Consider the following 17,953-nt stretch of genomic DNA (forward strand, 5'->3'; position numbering starts at 1 on the left):
ATGCTTTTAGGCTGTTAAACGTTTATGTCGAATGCAAAGTGAAGTGGCATGGTGACTAAGTGTTTAGGTGGAGTGCTCGGCACTCCCGCATATACATACATACATTTGAGCGCAAGTGTTTGTCTATGACTGTGTGTGTGCCTTGTGAGTGGCTTTCGTAGCACGGCTGCTTTTGAAGGCAGGACAATTGCTAGCAATAACAACAACGACAACTACAAACCATTGTATTTTGTCTGCATGTGACAGGCCCGAAAGAATGGGATTCAGACTGCTGCTTTATAACGGATTTATCGGCACATTCAAATGTATTGTTGGTGAATTTGTCACTCGACATTGTAGTTGTAGCCATTTTTACCAATTTTTGTTGTTTTTTTTTAATACTTTTTGTCGCAATTTTTGGTTTCTCATGCCAATAATTGTTGTTGTCTTACTACAAGTTGTTTTTGTAATGCACCCTGTAGGTTATTGAACCACGATTTTATAAGCTGAAGTAAAAATTTTTCAGAATATGAAAGTCCTTACAAGAACTTGCTTTTGATCGACCATTTTGGACGGCAGCTATATGCTATAGTGACTCGATCTAAACAATTTCTTTGAAGATTCAATCGTTGTCTTAGGTACGAACCCATGCCAAATGTGAAGATATCTCCTCAAATAAAAAAGATTTCCATACAAGCGCTGGATTCCGATCGTTCAGTTTCTATGCCAGCTTTGTTCTATAGTGATCCGATCTGAATAATTTCTTCGCAGATTGTATTATTACTTTAGACAATACCTCCCGCCAAATTTCGTGAAGAAATCTCGTCAAATAAGAAAGTTTTCCATACAAGGACTTCATCTTGATTGACAACTGTCATTACCTCGCAAAGGATAAAGGCAACAGAAGAAGTTTTGTACCGACCCACGGTTGTAGTGCTAAAAAAGAAAGAAACAGAAGTCACAGCTCTTCTCATGTCAGACTTTATTTGGGAAAAAAGTTCATCAAAAGCTTTAAAAACACGCTTATTTCATAAATCTATTGGAAAAATATCAATTTTAAATTTTGAGAATTTTTCAATAAGTATGCAGTTCGCGAATAAGATTTTTGCTTTTAACTTTTCTACCTTCTCCTTATGAAATTTATTTTCTATACATTCTTATATACGCTTTTTCTTATGTGTTCTTTCAGCATGTGAGTAAGTAAGTCTAATTATGTATGTATACACTCTCTTACTTTACAAAACAATTAAATTAATTTTCTTCGCATTTAATTATACATATTTTACAACAAATAATACTTAAACGATTAGAACTCTAATTTCCACTCCTTTTGCATGTGCCTCACACGCATGTAAATTTGCCAACTCACTCTTAACTTCTCTACAATTTGTAACTCTTAACTATTCTTGCCAAAACGCTAGGATGCGTTCGCACTCTCAGCAATACTTCCAGCACCCTTGCATTTCCAATTCATTTCATTTCATTTGCGTTTTCTAAGCTCTCTTCTTCAGCAATGCGCTCATACTTACATGTAACAGTCACACCTGCCTATCAATGTTGCGCAGACCGCTCGCACGCATCGCATCAAAGCTCTCTTTATCTATGCGCTCTTACATTTAACTGTGTTACACCGGCAAATAAATGCTGCGCAAAGAGCTCGCATACACACACTCATACGTTCGTGTATGCGTGACTTAAGCTGCGTGCTCATCATTGAGAAATGCAAATGAGTGACACTATGATTGTTTGCATTGTTGTTGTGAATTTTTTAGGGTTCGAAGTTGACCTTCAACTTATTATGTATATAATAATGGGTAATGATGAAGAGTTGTGACCGATTTTAGAAGAGTTTCGAATTTTGTAGAATGCATGGAATGCCAAATTAAGGGAAAATCGGCTGAATTATTCCAATTGAGGAATGCAATGTAACCGTAAAAATATTTAGTTACAAGTGGTAATGAGAGTGAACACACGTAATTCTTGGCTGATGTCGCGAATATTTGTTAAAATTAGTGAAAAGTATTTATTTAAAGGGTTAATTTGTTTTTTATTTAAGTTAAAGTTAAAATCGTTAATGAAGGCAAAAAACAGTATCGTGAAAGTCGTAGTGTGTTAAATTCGTCGAAAGTTCGAGTATGTGGTGCAAATTCCTTAAGTGCGCAATCGGGCTTGTTCGTGGGTGTGTATATTAGTGTATGTATGAATGTAACAAGCTGTGTGGTACTTCGTGCGGTGGGCTTACGTCGCGTATGTCGGATATTAAGTATTATAATAAGAACATTAATAACAAATAGCGCGGCGTGTAATATAGCCAAGGCAAGTTTAAAAGGGGTGAGTTTATAATATAAACAAATTGTTTGAAATTTATATTTATGATTTACATTTGTTTATAATACATTACTGTCTGTATGTGCATACATATGTACATGAGAAGGGTAGATTTTCTTTTTACTAAAAAATGGCAAATCGGATCTTTTGTACGGGTCATTCTAAACAACTTCGCCTGAGAGACTATGAGTCTAAACCCATATTCAAGCAAGCGATTTATAAAGCGAAGCTGTTTAGGTATAATACAAATTTATTCGTCAGTTTTTAAGATACCCATTAGAAAGTTAATTCTTGGGTGCTTTTATACTCTTGCGTCATGTAAGTAGTTTATATGGCACCTATATGCTATCATGGTACAATATAGGCGATTGCGACAAAGGAGCAACTTCTTAGTAAAGAAAGAATGTGCGCAAAATTTTTGATCGGTAGCTTGGAACTGAAGGACTAATTCACGTACATATATACGGACGGGTAGAGAAGCGGACAGGCAGACCGGCAGACGGACATGGCCAAATCGATTTAGCTCGTCACGCTAATCATTTCGAAAAACCCTCTAAAATGTTTCCGACATTTCCTTCTGCATATTACAAAACTTGTGGCAAACTCATTACACCCTATGCAGGGTATTTCAAATTTGGAAAAAATATTTCAAACCATGACTTTCCGATATAATTATGTACCATTTCATTTCATTTCATTTCTAGTTCCAGTATATTTTTGAACACTCACTACACATTTCTTATTTCCTAAGCAGCAAAATTTCCTATAAGTCCTTTCATCGGCTCACTAGTCGTTACATGCAGCTGAGTGCTGTCACTTCTTGTTATCACATCATCGCTGATAAGGGTTCTGCGAAACTGACTGTGGCAATTGTGAGTACAAATTTTTTCCTCTCTGAGTTGTAGGACTTGCCGCAACATTTTGTATTGTTGTTACTGCTGTGAGTGTTCTGCCTATTATCAGCTATGTTCGTACTCACGAGCATACTGTTGGACTTGACTCGACTGCTGTTGCGACATTGAGTTTTCCAAGTTCATTATTGTTGCTTTTTCTGCGCACAACCATAAACATACATATGTATACATATATCCAATGTTGCTGTTGTTGTTGCACTTGTCGTTGTCATTGGTAGAAGTTTTAAAATATTCACTTAACACAATTTAATTTGTGCGTTAATGTGGGTAAACGGGTGTGTTAAATGCGTTTATCAAAAAGGAGGAGATGAAAAACAAGATGCCAAAGGAGTGTGGAGTGAAAGCAAGTCTGTATGTATGTCAGCCGTGTCTGCTTCAGGCTTTGGAAGGACGCCGGAGGAGTAGACAGAACCATCTTCTCAACTAAAGGACGCCCGTATTCCATTTAAATGCTTCCAAGGGACACGAGAGTATTAAGATGAACTCCATTCGAAATGTAGATCGGATCCAAAGACTGAGTTAGTAATGCCCCCCAGTAAGCAAAGCAAGCATAGCTGCTATACAGGCCTTGATCTCGCTGAGAGTACGGGCGTGCTCAGGCATGACCAAGTTTCTGGCACAGAGGGGAGCAGGAGGACGCAACTAACTTATCAAAGACACCTTAATTTGGGGGTTAAACGAGTTTCTTTGAGGTACTCGGGTAAATACTTCCAGTCAGTGAAGCTGAGCAGAGCTTTGTACCTGACTTTTAACAATATTGTTTAGAGAGCCTTTGAATTCCGTCAGCCGGGATGTGGAGGTTAGGTTAGATTAGGTACATACGCTGTTATTCGTGAGGCAACGAATAATTCCACGATAACTATAATCTATTTTTTTATTCACTATTTTGCGTTTAGAAACCCTTCCATTATTTAACGCTATCCAGTTCCATAGATAAGGAATTAATTTATAATGAGCAACGCTTGCCATATAGTTCAATTTCGCAACCCATCAAAAACTTAAATCCACATTTATAAAGCACTTAAGCAAATTTTATTAACTCACACCTAAAGTTCAATAAAAGCGCATCTCCAACGTCTGCCGCAAAAACTTTCAATAAACTTTTTCCCCTTAAACCATAAAATATTAAAGTAAAATGATAATAAATCCAACAGTAATCCCTAATTTTGTTACCCTTTCTTCAGCTGCCAAGTGAATTTTTGCTTATCGCAAATCTACTATTGAAAACGTCAACCAACCACGCCGACACGACGCGACGCCGAACGTCGAGCTGAGCAACAATGTGCCCATTCCGCACGACTGTAAACGGCCATGTAAACTGTTGACAGCGCTCGAACGCTTTTCACGCCATTTCAAATTCCACTCAGGCAATCGGCAGCGCTTGTACGCCCGTTTCCGAAATCGAATACACGCCCGAACGCCATTGACGTCGCAATGATGTGTGGCTCTGGTAGGCAAGCGTGGTGTAAACGAGGCAAAAAAGGAACAAATTTTCACATAATCATTGAAAATTATCTGCTCAAATGACTATTTGGATACACTTTTTTCACCATTTCGCTCTCCAACCCTGCACGTCTGCTATGATTGCGGTGCCACAGCAGCCCATAAAGTGATACTACGGCTGCCACAGCCACAGTCAGCGTCACAGCCGCATCCGCACGCCGCTTCCTTTGCTTGGTTTTTGCTACGCTGCCATTTTTTACTTTTTAAAAATTTCCTTTTTTACTCTCTCCTTTCTTCTTTTCTCTTGGTTGCGTCGTCTTTTTTTCTTGCCGCGAAACTCCGGGTTTCTGTCGCGTTGGCTGGGTTTTGGAAAAGTTGGTCGTCTCGTCGTTTCTACCCCACGGCGTAATTTGGTAATGGTGTCGTGAAATCTCTGGTAGCTGCGCTCGGGGAGCAGATCGCGGTAAGTGGCGCACGGGCGCGCCGGTTAGTCGTAGCAGTTACTGACGCACTGTGGCACAACAAATGTCACTCTGCAGCGACAAACACAGTGCGAGACACACATAGGCGCACATACTTAATCGGTATATTACACTTAGTTGGAGTACCGTGCGTTCGGAAAGTGTACGGACGTGCTGTGTCCTTGCTCGACGCGCACAATGTGTCGCTCGTGGATATGTACTGTTATGACGGTGTGGCGTTGAACGACGAAAGTAGGACGACCACCATGGAGCCGCATAAGTTGGTTGGCAGGCGAACAGGAAGCAGCCAAAGCAAGCAATGTGCTGCAATTCAGTGCGCTTCTGCGGTCTCAGTTTATGCGGTTTGGTTGTCATTTTTCGCTGCATTTGCTGCTGAAATCAAAATCTCAACCCACGCCATGAGCTTCGTGTGCGAACTGACGTTTTTCAGCGGGCATTCTAACCAATTGCTTCGAACAACTGCTCTCCGCATAAGCGGTTTGTATGTCAAGCATTGCGGGGCAGCTGGAGCTTGCTAAGAAAAAAGAACGCACACGTGTCCGGAAATATTAAGTCTTCCGTTTGTGTGTTTGCCAACTGCTATGGCAACAACAATGCTAACGCTATATCGACTCGCAAATTAAACTATAAGTGCTTTGGAAAATGTTTTCTTAAAAGGTTGTTAGCAAGGCGAAACTGAGTTGGCGAACTCGATTTCATGTAGTCGCACACAAAATGAAGTTGAAAGTTTGGTGGCATATTGGCCGCGTGCGAGGAGTGCGGCTGCCAAATTAAACTAATGGCGGTAAGAAAGTTTTCTCATGAATCTCATGGCATCGAACGCAGCGTGGTGCACGAATTTATGTGGCGCACGGTTCCGCAGACAATGTAAGCTGGTGCAGTCGTACAACAGGCACGAGTTTAAAATTTATACATTATAATTGGAAGGGTCGAGAGTTTATTGCTTTCCTCAACAAACGATTAGCTTAGGTCAGATTTTCTAAACTTTGTCTAAAACGGTTAGCATAGGTTATACTAACAGGCTGTCAGACCAAATATAACCCTACTGGTTCTTAGTAATGCCAGCTAGAGGTACAGTTTAATTTCAGCTGAAGTATTAGTCATTAGACGACAACACCTTTACGAACTTTAGGTGCGACTTGATATCTAATTTTGATATTTCATCTAATCTTCTGAAAGCAAAGCTCCTAGATATGTAAGACGAGTTCTAGATAATGCTGGAGCGAATCATAAGAGGTGTTCCGACGTTTTAATATCTAATTTTGATCCTTCATCTTGCCATTGCGAAGCTCCCAATTTTCTAAGACGAGTTCTAGATAATATTGGACAGAATCGCAGGAACGGTTCTCTCATGCCTGCTTCACTTTCTGCCTGTATCGTCGTCACTTATGCTCATCCGACAAGAATGTGGTGCCAGTAGTTTTTGACTTGTCATTAGGCTAACAATCGTCCTGCAGTCATTTAGAGAACAGATTTGTCGAAGATTCGTATACCCAAATATCGATCTGAGTTCGTAATATATATATGTATCTGTGGTAGCCTCCCATAATCGCCAGCTTTAGATGGTAGTGTTCTTGCATCGACTTACTCATTGAAAGTGTAAAAGAATCGACGGGAAACAGATTGGAATGGTGATGCAAATTGTCTCAACATTAGTAACAAGAAACTTTCCTACAGGGTATGCCAAATATGGGCACAAACATTAAGTGTCTCCGTAATTGTATTTGTGCGCTTAAATTTCACCAAATTAAATTATTTACACACAGATTTCAATATTTCGGAAATTGGGATTTGAATTGGAGACACTTTGTTGTTACCGCTGTCGCTGTAGTTGTTATTGTTGCTATTGCATCGGCGAGATATTCGGAAATCTGTGGCTGAGTGGCGAATGGATATGAAAGAGCGTAGTGTGGGAAGAGAATTTACTAGTTGGCAGCCAGGCAGCCACGGATGCAACTAGACAACTTGAGCGATGAGAATGGGAGGGTGTTCTATAGACAAACGAACTGATGAATTTTTTGAGTTGTTGGAGAATTCAACACAGTTTGTGTGGTTCGCCGACATCGACGACGGTTGGACAGCTGACGAGGGGCAACGTTCTGGCAGAAGTGTCTGACGTAACAACATCGATGACTGCTTGTTATTGCAGGAATTGTTGTTGTTTTCATTGTTGCTTGTTGCCGGGTGTTGACTGCTTCCTTTTACACTCACTTATGCTGGAGACGAAGACGCACGCGTTCTCCAACTGGTTCTTTTTATTCATTTGATTTCGTTCCCTTTTATACACCCTACACATATTATATAAGTTTGTCATTGAGTTAATCATACACAGAAGGAAATTTCGTAGTCTCTATAAAGTATATAAAATGTCACATTGAGTCTCTCCGTTTTTGAGATAACGTTCTCAAATTGAGCACACGTCTTTTTCTCTTCAAGAAGCTGCTCATTTGTTGGAATGGCCGATATCGGATCACTACAGCATATAGATGCCATACAAACTGAACAGTCGAAATAAAGTGCTTGTTTGCCAAGCTTTTTCATTTTACGAGATATGATCACGAAATTTAGCATGGATTGTTGTCTAAGGCAAAGATGCAGTCTATGAAGAAATGGTTAAAATCGGACCACTATAGCGTATAGCTGCCATACAAACTGAACGATCAAAGTTAAATCCATGTATGGGAACCTTTTGTATTTGACGAGGTATCCTCATGAAATTCGGCACAGATTATTATCTAGGACAAAGCTACAATCTCCCAATAAATGGTCTAGGTCGGACCACAATAACATATGTATAGCTGCCGAACAAATTAATCGTTTAAAATCTGTAAACAGATCTTTTTATACCCTTTTATGCTATAATAAATACACCAGTGAAGGGTATTATAGCTGTGCTGCAGCCATAGCTAACGTTCAGTCTTGGTTTCTCTTTTTTAGCTTTTCACTTCACTAACATTTTGAGCACACCAATTGTCTTTGTTGTATTTGTATTTGCTGCTTGCCGATGCCAATCAACTCCTGCTGTGTTGCTGTGGCGCTATCTACAATTTGAATGTCATTTACTGATTTGCCAAACAATACAAAGGGCTAACAAACACAAGCACACTTAGAAACACACAGACACAAGCGTACTAATTTGTTTTTGTGTGTGTACAATATTAAAGATTATATGCGCATCAATATTTATTTAAAACTTACTCCGTGTGTGTGTGTGTGTGAGTGCGCTGTCGGGGTTGAAGGAGTTGTGCATTTTGCTCGCACAAATTGTATTAAAACTTTTTGATGTTTCTTCTTTTGTACACAAATTTTATTCTATTTTATTTTCGCTACCCACACCAACATACAACGTTTCTATTTTTACTTTTCGCTCAGCTGTTTCATAGCTCGTGTATTTGCCTTTTTCGCTGTTGCTGTTTGCCCAATACTCGACAGCACTCAGCTGCGCATACATGTGTGTGTAGGAGTATTTGAGTGCGTCTGTGTGTATGCTGTGTAGTAAAATTGCTGCGCTTTTTTAGGCGCATCACCCCAGCTTTTGGTCCCTTTTAAAGCCTTTTAAGCTACTTTCCTCGGACTTTCTTCAATTTGCGTTTATATTTTTTTTGGCTTTTGTGCCGCTTTTCGGCGCTAAGCTGCTGCTGATTTTGTATGCTGCCTTAAATAAAACAAAATAAGCAACAAAAAAGTTGCTCGCGCCCGCCTTTTTTTCTTGCTCGCGCTACTTTTTCATAAAATTGAAATATTTCCTTTAAGTAAATAAATCCCAAAAATGTACAAGTAAAATTCTTGCGCGTTTTTTCGCTATTGATTTTTGCTCTTTTCGCGTTTTTGATATCCTTTGGCATTTGATTTTCTTCTACTCCGTACTCTCTTGGCGCTTTGTTTCTATTCTTCGCTTGGCATCTTTTTTCTACGCATATTTATTTTTTCTTTTTTCTCTTTTTTATTTTCTTCCCATATTTTTTTTTGTTTCTGTCATACGCTTGACTTATTCGCCATTTAAGCATTGATAAGGATGCTAATGCCGCACGTTTTCTTCGATTGGAAAAAATATAAATAAATAAATAGAAAAAATATGTTGGCATAGACTTAACTTCTAAAGCGATATTTATCGCCATGAATTATTAATGCCATAAGTTTCTGCTACTATTTAAGCAGTTGTTGGGTTTCTCATAATTTATGCTTAAATTCCATTCACTTTCGGGTCCATTGAATTTGTTCGTATAATTTGTATTTGAATTTGTAGATGTTGAATTTTTAATATGCTTATATAATTCACAAAATAATTGGTACTTACATAAATTATGCGTACTGGTGTCTCAACAAATTGAATTTCCAGAAATAGCCGCTTTTAGGATGCGACAATCTACAGCTTTTTTTCAACGAAATGGTCAATTTATTTACGCTCTCCCCATAAAGGTATTTTAAATGAGTTTTCAACTCTGTAATTGCATAATTTTAGATGTTATGCTGTTTTATTGTGCTTCTTACATGATTTATTATATTTTATGCTCATAGACCTATCAGTTATTGGCAAAAAGTATGTGCATTTCCCAGCTGGTATTGGATTACCAATACCTGAGTAAGCTTACAACTCATATGGTCTTTTATGTCTTCTTTGTTCAGCCTTATTACTACTGCATCAGTTTTGGAATAATTTTCCTAAAAGGTTCTGAAAGTATCTAACTCTGAAATCTTCCACAACAGACACATGCCTGTCAAACCGACAATACATACTAAGGATTGGAAGCTATTAGTAAAATAAAATATGAGATAGATTATTAAATCAAATGAGGAGAAACGAAAGAGGAGATTTTGTGATATTTATAGAAAGATATCATCGAAAAATTTATACAAATTTCGAAGCTTCTCAGAATTTTGTAGAGACTTTAAACTTTATTTAACATTAACCTTCTCTTTGCCCAGGCCGAGCACAGGCGTTCTTCTATTCTATAGCTACACAAGGGACTACATATAAGTCCACATGTGATCTTCGATCAGCCATCTAACTTAACCTAGCCTTCATCAGTATTATATCGGCATCCTATACATTAAAACAGAAAAGCATTTATATGACATTATACTAAAAATTTTACAAAAATATAGAAATCACTTTCAAAAAATCTGAAATTTATTTCGATCCGAAAGTTTTAAAAGTTTCAACCCAGCTGTTTGATTTTTAGTGTGCCAGTTTTTCGTTTGATTTTACTTTTTGCGTTTCTTTTGGTTGGAAATAGTAAAATCAATCAATTGTAGATAGTTACTGACAGTCTATTTTCTTTTTTTTAGATTTTCAGTGACAATTATTCTAATGGAATGATCGCTACGAACGCTGAATTTTCTGAAATATCCTGTTGAAAGTCTCACCACGCATACAGTCCAATGATAAGCGATGAAGTTAAGGTAAGTTTATGAAAATCTATAATTTAATATAATTTATGAAGAAAAAAGTGAACTAAAAACCTTTCACAAGTCCAATTCGAAAAAAAATTAACAAAAATGTACAATGAACTTTGCAAATTACATAAATGGGTTGAGAATTTCGTAGTTTTTAAATAATGCACCGAAAAAACTCCGTTGGTTGAGCAAATCACTTCTTTGTGCCGTTCTTTTCACACTTTTAAGGGAAAAATATATTATTGAGTAGAAATGATTGATTGAATTACTGAGAGCACTAAGCGAGAATTTATCGAGCTAAATTTTGTTTTTCTTTTTTATAATTTCCACTTATGATACTTCCACTTTCTTTTCTACAAGGAGTTGTTGTAAAATTTAACATATCTTAGTTAATCTTTAGGCATAATTTGTGTCTTAAAATCGTTTGAACTTTATTTCAGGTAGCATAGGAAGCGGTTATACCATATTATATACTATATATGTGTGTGCAGGCCGATAATATTGACTTCGGTAAGAAAAGAGCAGAACTCCAATAAATGGAGCGGCATAATGTTGTCACAACTGACTCTGATATAATCAAATACTTTCTATGTTGCTAAGCTTTGCCACATGTACTTATAAATTCTTGGAAATGATACTAGGCCATAGTTGGTTGAATAACGCTTTTTACCATATATGTACATATTTAATTGTTTGATATACCCTGGACAGTCTGTGCATTTGTATGTTCTTCCAACATATCAGTTTTTGAGATGTCGATCTGAAAATTTACACATTTTGGCCCAGTCCAAATCAAGTTCAGTAAGGGCCTTTTGTATTTGGGAAGGGTATTATAGCTTCAGCGTTTTTTTTTGCTCCCACAACACATTTTTCAAGTAAACCACAGCACACTTTTATTTACATATATTACATAACACACTTGTGTGGAAATTGAACAATTTGTAAGAAGCTTAGAATGTGCATTTCTCAGCCAATAACAAATTAATTCTGAATTCCGTAACAAAAAGGCACTAGAATGAACAAAATACCTGCAAATCTGCAGCATAATTGAGAAGAGCACTTACCGCAAATAAAAGAAATGAAATTATTAAAATGTACATGAGAATTTTTGCATAAAAATTAAACCTTTTAAAATATCTCCACACATTCACAAAAATTCAGCAAAATGTGGTTTTAGCCTAAGGCAGAGGAGCTTCCAATTTCAATAGAATGGAAGTGGAATATCTTTTAGTTAAATTCATTAAACATTTGCAAAGTCAATTTACATAAGCTAACTTTTGGAATATATTACTCTTAAATGCTTGGGGATGTAGATATCTGATATCTTCCTGTTTTGCTAACGCTTAGCGTATAGATAACTGAAAGTAATTGGGATGGGCATGCAAAAAAGGGGTTAAGTCATGCGGGGACTCATTGTCCACTTGACATATGTATATTTGGTATGTCGAGGTCGGTTCTGTTTAAGTAGGAATTTAACCTAATACAATACCCCAGTTGCGTCCAAGTACGGCATTCACTGAGAGGGATTCGATGAAGTTGCCTGAAGTGAATTAGGTCCGAAGTCTCGTTGGCGAACTGATCGAAGCCGTCGACGTAATCAACGAAGGACCTCTTACTGTTACTAGGAGACAGATCCACTTCAATCAGATTATTGGTAGGCTCTTTTGTGCAAAAAAAGCCCAGTAGAAACTGCTTGGCGATTATTATGTTCCTTAACCGGAAGCATGCGGGCTTCACATTGTAGATGTTCAATGGGTAACATCAGTAGATCTGTTTTCGATGTCTTTGATTTATTGATGGCACTCTGAATCTCCTCGTTGGTGAAAACAAGTGGTGCGCAGTCTTTAAACATTTTGCACAACTGTAGGGTAACACATCTTTTCGCCTTGTCCACCGGCTACAGTAGCGTGCGTACTTCTTCGGGTCCAAGGAGGCACGAACGACACATTTTATTTCGACACGACTGATCTACCAGTTGTGGAACATCCAAATTGGGATCCCTTTTGCGAGGATCACAAGAATTGACCTAAAGTAAGACCTCGCGCTTAAGAGGACTCATAATTGGTGGTGCTTTGCCTTGTAAACTTCAAAAATCACTTGCCAAATGAGAATTTGATAGCTTATAGTTTTTCGCTATCTAGCAGCTTACAGCGCTAATAAAAAGAGTATATCGCTTTTTTTCTGACACTGTCTTAAGCCCAGTTCATAAATGTCGGAAACCACAGCGGGTCCATGACTACGCAAACCTTTCACACGAGCATATACATATACACTGTGGATAATGCAATAACTCATACACACACATATTGTATGGCATTTGTATGGAGCTGTTGCCGCCCGAAAGTAAACAACAAACTTTTCTCATAAAACTTGAGCTGTTGCCATTAAAACGGTAATGTACTATGAATGTTCGAAGACAACAACAACACCAAATGCAATGGCATATTTTTGTACAACAAGCAACAACAAGTGCGAGTAAATAAAAACCGGCAGCGTGGTTTATATAACTCATCAACGCTGATACACTGATATCCTGGCAGACGTGTCTCCGAGCAGACGCTGTGCGAGCTGAAGTACCGTTGTTGGGCTGGTAAACGAATATAGTATCAGTCGAGCGAGCAAATTCGAAATGAAAATACGTATTGCGTGTATTTAATTAAATGCGCATTGTGTGCTTGTGTGTGTGGCTGTCACAGGCAAAGTCTGAAAAAGGATATGTGTACCGGATATGCATATGTATTAGTGCTGGCAACTGAAATAATGGCTTGAAAAGCAAGTAAAAAGTAAACTAAAAACTTCTGCTGAATGGCTGTCAGACTGTGTGTGCTGATTGAATAACTGACTGTATGACTGATGTCTGCACATCCGCATGTGTATGAGTAAATTTGAAAGCTGCCTGCATGACTGATGTGCGCTTACGTCTACTGGAAAGCTCACAAATGACTGAATGACTGATGTATGCAGGCCTGTTAAAAGTAAGAAAACTAAAAAACACACGTCCGACCGTCGCTTAAATCAACCCAAGACACTCTGACTCCGACAAGGTGCCAGCAATGACTGTCATAATGACCAGCAAAAGCGCTTGGAAATATGCATTTCATTGACAGTCAGCGCATGTGACTGAAACACCCACTAACTTACCGTTAGTTAGATTCAGCTTCTGCGTTTTGAAGCATGCCTCACATGTTGACTGGTATTCATAAATAAAATTTTCTTTAGTTGCCCGAACTTGTGTAATATGCTTATTGCCATTCAAATGCATTAACATATGGATATTGCTGACAGCGGGATGCTGTGGCATGACAAGCATCTTCACTGCGCGCACTTGACGCTTGACACTTGACATTTTTCTCGCGCACAACTGCTGTCGCACTCTAGTCCATGTAATGAATTTTGCAACTGACGTTTGTAGCGCACGCAAGCATATCGATATTCACGTATGTGTCATTGAATAAGACAATATTGCATAGAGTTGACACACGTTTTGACATTAGTGTGTCACGTTAGTGTCAAAACAGGCAAAGGGAAATTAACACAGGAGTCTTTTGATGTCGAATGAGTATTCTGTAACATTACTAATGACGTGTTCATAAAGCGTTATATAAGTTATTTGGGTCAATTAATTGAACTTAGGTCTCTATCTAAACAGTTGCCGAAACGATGGACACCAATTCACTGAACTTTGTATGATGGCTGGCAACTGGATATCGATTATAGACCCAGTCGCCGATTTTAGTGCTTTCTATATGACAGCTTGACGCTAAGTAATCCAATAATGGCGTCAACATTCTATCAGACTCTTTCAAAAGCTTGTTTCTTGTGCTCAGTGCTCAGAAAAATGTGTCCTTTTGAAATCTTCAGAGAGTACTCTTCAAAATTGTGAAGCAATCCAATAAAATTACCAAGAAAGATACTATAGCGCCACCTAGTGAAAGCTTTAAGAAAAACTAAACACACATTTTATTTATTTATTCTCAGAAAACAGCGTCAAGTTTAAGAAATATTTTATATTGAAAACGAATAATTTGACACGAAAAGTAGTTTTATACAATAACATTGCCTGTCCATCTATCCGTCTGTCAGTCTGCATGCCTTTATGTCAACTAGTCCCTCAGTTTTTGAGTTAACGCTTTGAAATTTCGCAAATGTTCTTTCCTAACCAAGAAGCTGCTCATTTGTCGGAACGGCCGATATCGGACCACTATAGCACATAGCTGTCATACAAACTGATCGATCAAAATCAAGTGCTTCTATGGAAAATTTTTTTTATTTTGAAGAGATAACTTCACGAAATTCGGCACAGAATATAATCTAAGGCAATAATGCAATATCCAAAGAAATTTTTCAGATCGGATTACTACGGCATATACATATGTACATAGCTGCCATACAAACTGAACGAGCGGAATCAAGTTCTTGCAAGGAAGAGTTTGTAGTTATAACGGTATTATAACTTCGGTGCAACCTATTTTTTTTTTGTTTTTTTGCAAATTAAAATGCAAATTTTCGTGTTCTAAGAAATTGATTAACTCTCTGCGTAATGTTTCCCATTTCGCATTTAAAAATACATCAATTCCGAATATGAATGCGTGTTGACTTTCTGCACACAGCTAGAACAACTTATACGCTTGTGTATTTCCTTAAATATGTTAACACTTATGCTTATAACATTATCTGCTGGCGTTTTTCACATTAACATGCGACATTCACGTACTTTGCTGGCAACAAAATAGCACTCATACGCCCCGGTGGCCTTAGAAAGTCTTGCGAACGCGACTTGACTGCTGGAAGCGCTGCATATGTGTACATATAAGGGTAGAGAATAAAACAGAAGCGAGGCAAAAGAAAACGCATATATTTTTTGAAAAATTTATAAGCAGATACACACATACATACATACACACATATATATGTATATGTTTATATAGGATAAGGCAAGAGTTGAGAGAAATATGCGCATTTATGTGCGACAGTTAATGAATAAATAAAAATAAAGCGCAAACACTTTAAATATAAGTATGTAGGCGTCTGTAGCTAAGCAAGCATACATATGTATGTATTCAAATGACAACAGCATTTTTATGAGTGAGCTGCGCCAAAAAGATTGCATATCCAATGTGTTGCTGCTAACTGTCGCGTTTGACTTTAACTTTTACTGTTTTTATAAATTTGATTTTTTAAGAATCAGTGCTCTGGAGCATAATTTTAATCTTAGCGGGGGGTTAGTGTCATGATTTAGATATGAGTATTGATATTAGATATGAGTTAAACCATATCAACCAGTATCAGAAGAGTTCTGTCAAACAGTAGCCTAATACTTCAGCCACTTTATCTGCTATAGCAACATTTCCAGCTTAGATATTCACACTATTGTTACCACCTCATTATAAGCTTATAAGCGCAACATAACCGCTAAATGCATCAACGTCTAACAAGCTTCTTTATATTTCGATTACCCTATTTTATTGACAATGTGTGCATAAATCCAATTAGTGCCCAGCATCATCGCCATAATAACTACCTGCTACATGTCATTCAATCATAACAAGAACATATTCGATTTGCTGGAAAATGAATTTGTCGCACAAACTCGGCATTAGCTTCCAATTATCACAGCCCTGCGGTGCTGGGCACGGAGCTGCAACACGCGCTATCATTCATTTTCATAAACACAATAATCCTTGTGTAATACGGGTGTATAAACGCATATTATGACGCTGTGTTACTGCGCAGTTACAGTTATTTATACTGTTCGCTAATTCGATTTCCCATTCAACGTAAAAGTATCAGATTCATCGCACATTTCTATAGCTATTTTTAAACATTTTTGGGTGTGAGTATATAATTGGTGTTCGTTTGAATCTCTAAACGCTTTCTAACAGCGTGAATATCAGATTTATTTAAACGGAAAATATATATTTAATAGTATTGTCATGCTACTTGTCATAGCAACAACTAATATTAGATTTAAGATATCGAAGCCTTTGCGTGCCTAATTGTATGCTAAGGTACCGGCAGTTGTTTCGAGGGAACATTTATTTTTAGTTGTATTAAAAGATGAGAATGCGCAGCAAAAATAAACTGTTGTTTAAGAGGATATATGTTGAAATTACTTTGTAAGAAAAAACTTAATTTTGAGGTACTTCAGACTATAATTGCCTCTTCTTCTTCTTAATTGGCGTAGACACCGCTTACGCGATTATAGCCGAGTGAACAACAGCGCGCCAGTCGTTTCTTCTTTTCGCTACGTGGCGCCAATTGGATATTCCAAGCGAAGCCAGGTCCTTCTCCACTTGGTCCCTCCAACGGAGTGGAGGTCTTCTGTTCTTCTGTCTGCTGTCATCGCCCAAGCCTCTGCACCACATAGCAGGACGGGAATTATGAGCGACTTATAGAGTTTAGCTTTTGTTCGTCGAGAGAGGACTTTACTTTTCAATTGCCTACTCAGTCCGAAGTAGCACCTGTTGGCAAGAGCAATCCTGCTCCTGATATCAATATCGTCGGCATAAGCCAGCATACGGCATACGCCAGCAGCTGTTCATCTATTCTAAGACTGACAAATTGTCTTGCATGCCTTAAAGATAAAATGTCTTTATTTTATTCTTTAGCTGAGATAATGAACTCCGTTGTCATCCAATTAGCATTGAGATGATATATTTTTATTATGTATATGAGGGCTAAGAGAAGTGTTAATCCGATTTTATCCACCAATCATCATCACAAAAATATTCTCCAAAATTTTAATATTAGAACTTACAAATTAACCGTTGTGTTCGTTAAAAAATCAGCTAACTGTACTGAGGTTCAGATACTTTGTGTCTAGGTTATATCCGCATTTCGACAGTTTTTGGATACTTCGAGAGTACTATTTACTTGTGAAAAGTTGTATCCCGATATCATCATTGATGCCTGATTTGTTTACTGGAAATAAAAGAATAAGAAGGTATTTAAATTTGTGTTATATGTATGGAAAGTAGGCGTGGCTTTTGTCCGTTTTCACCCATTGTCATAGCGTACCACAAGTACCGCAGAACAACTGCATATACCAAATTAGTTTGAAATTGAATCAATGAACCTCAAATTTACATTTTATCGGGTCAATGACCTCTTTGTTTACATTTAGCCAAGTTCACAACCGTTGTTTACATTTTATGAGATGTAAAACTAGTTGAGTTCTATAGGTCTTAAGGCACATCTGATATAGATTTGACAAAAGCTCTAAATATACGCAAATAACCTTTCTTGATTTATTTCAACTCCTCGAAACATATTAACATATTTTCAATCCGGCTCTTTTGATTAGAAGGTTTGATTTCTTCCTATCTTTTAAAAGTTTATTTCATTTGCATACTTCAGTAAATATATTTTAAAAATCTATATAAACTCACAAACTTTACTCGTAACTTTCGT

At 37.6% G+C, this 17,953-nt stretch overlaps 1 protein-coding gene across 2 annotated transcripts in view; it reads left to right on the forward strand.

The window, feature by feature from the left end:
* LOC120779182 (poly(rC)-binding protein 3) overlaps positions 1–17,953 on the forward strand; it is a 252,098-nt gene that overhangs the window by 39,831 nt on the left and 194,314 nt on the right. For both annotated transcript variants that reach the window (XM_040111431.1, XM_040111429.1), the window contains exon 2: positions 10,436–10,549. The gene's annotated coding sequence lies outside the window, so the exon portion shown is untranslated. The remainder of the gene's footprint in view (positions 1–10,435; positions 10,550–17,953) is intronic.

Source organism: Bactrocera tryoni, chromosome 5, assembly GCF_016617805.1.
Source record: "Bactrocera tryoni isolate S06 chromosome 5, CSIRO_BtryS06_freeze2, whole genome shotgun sequence".
NCBI classification, from domain to species: domain Eukaryota; kingdom Metazoa; phylum Arthropoda; class Insecta; order Diptera; family Tephritidae; genus Bactrocera; species Bactrocera tryoni.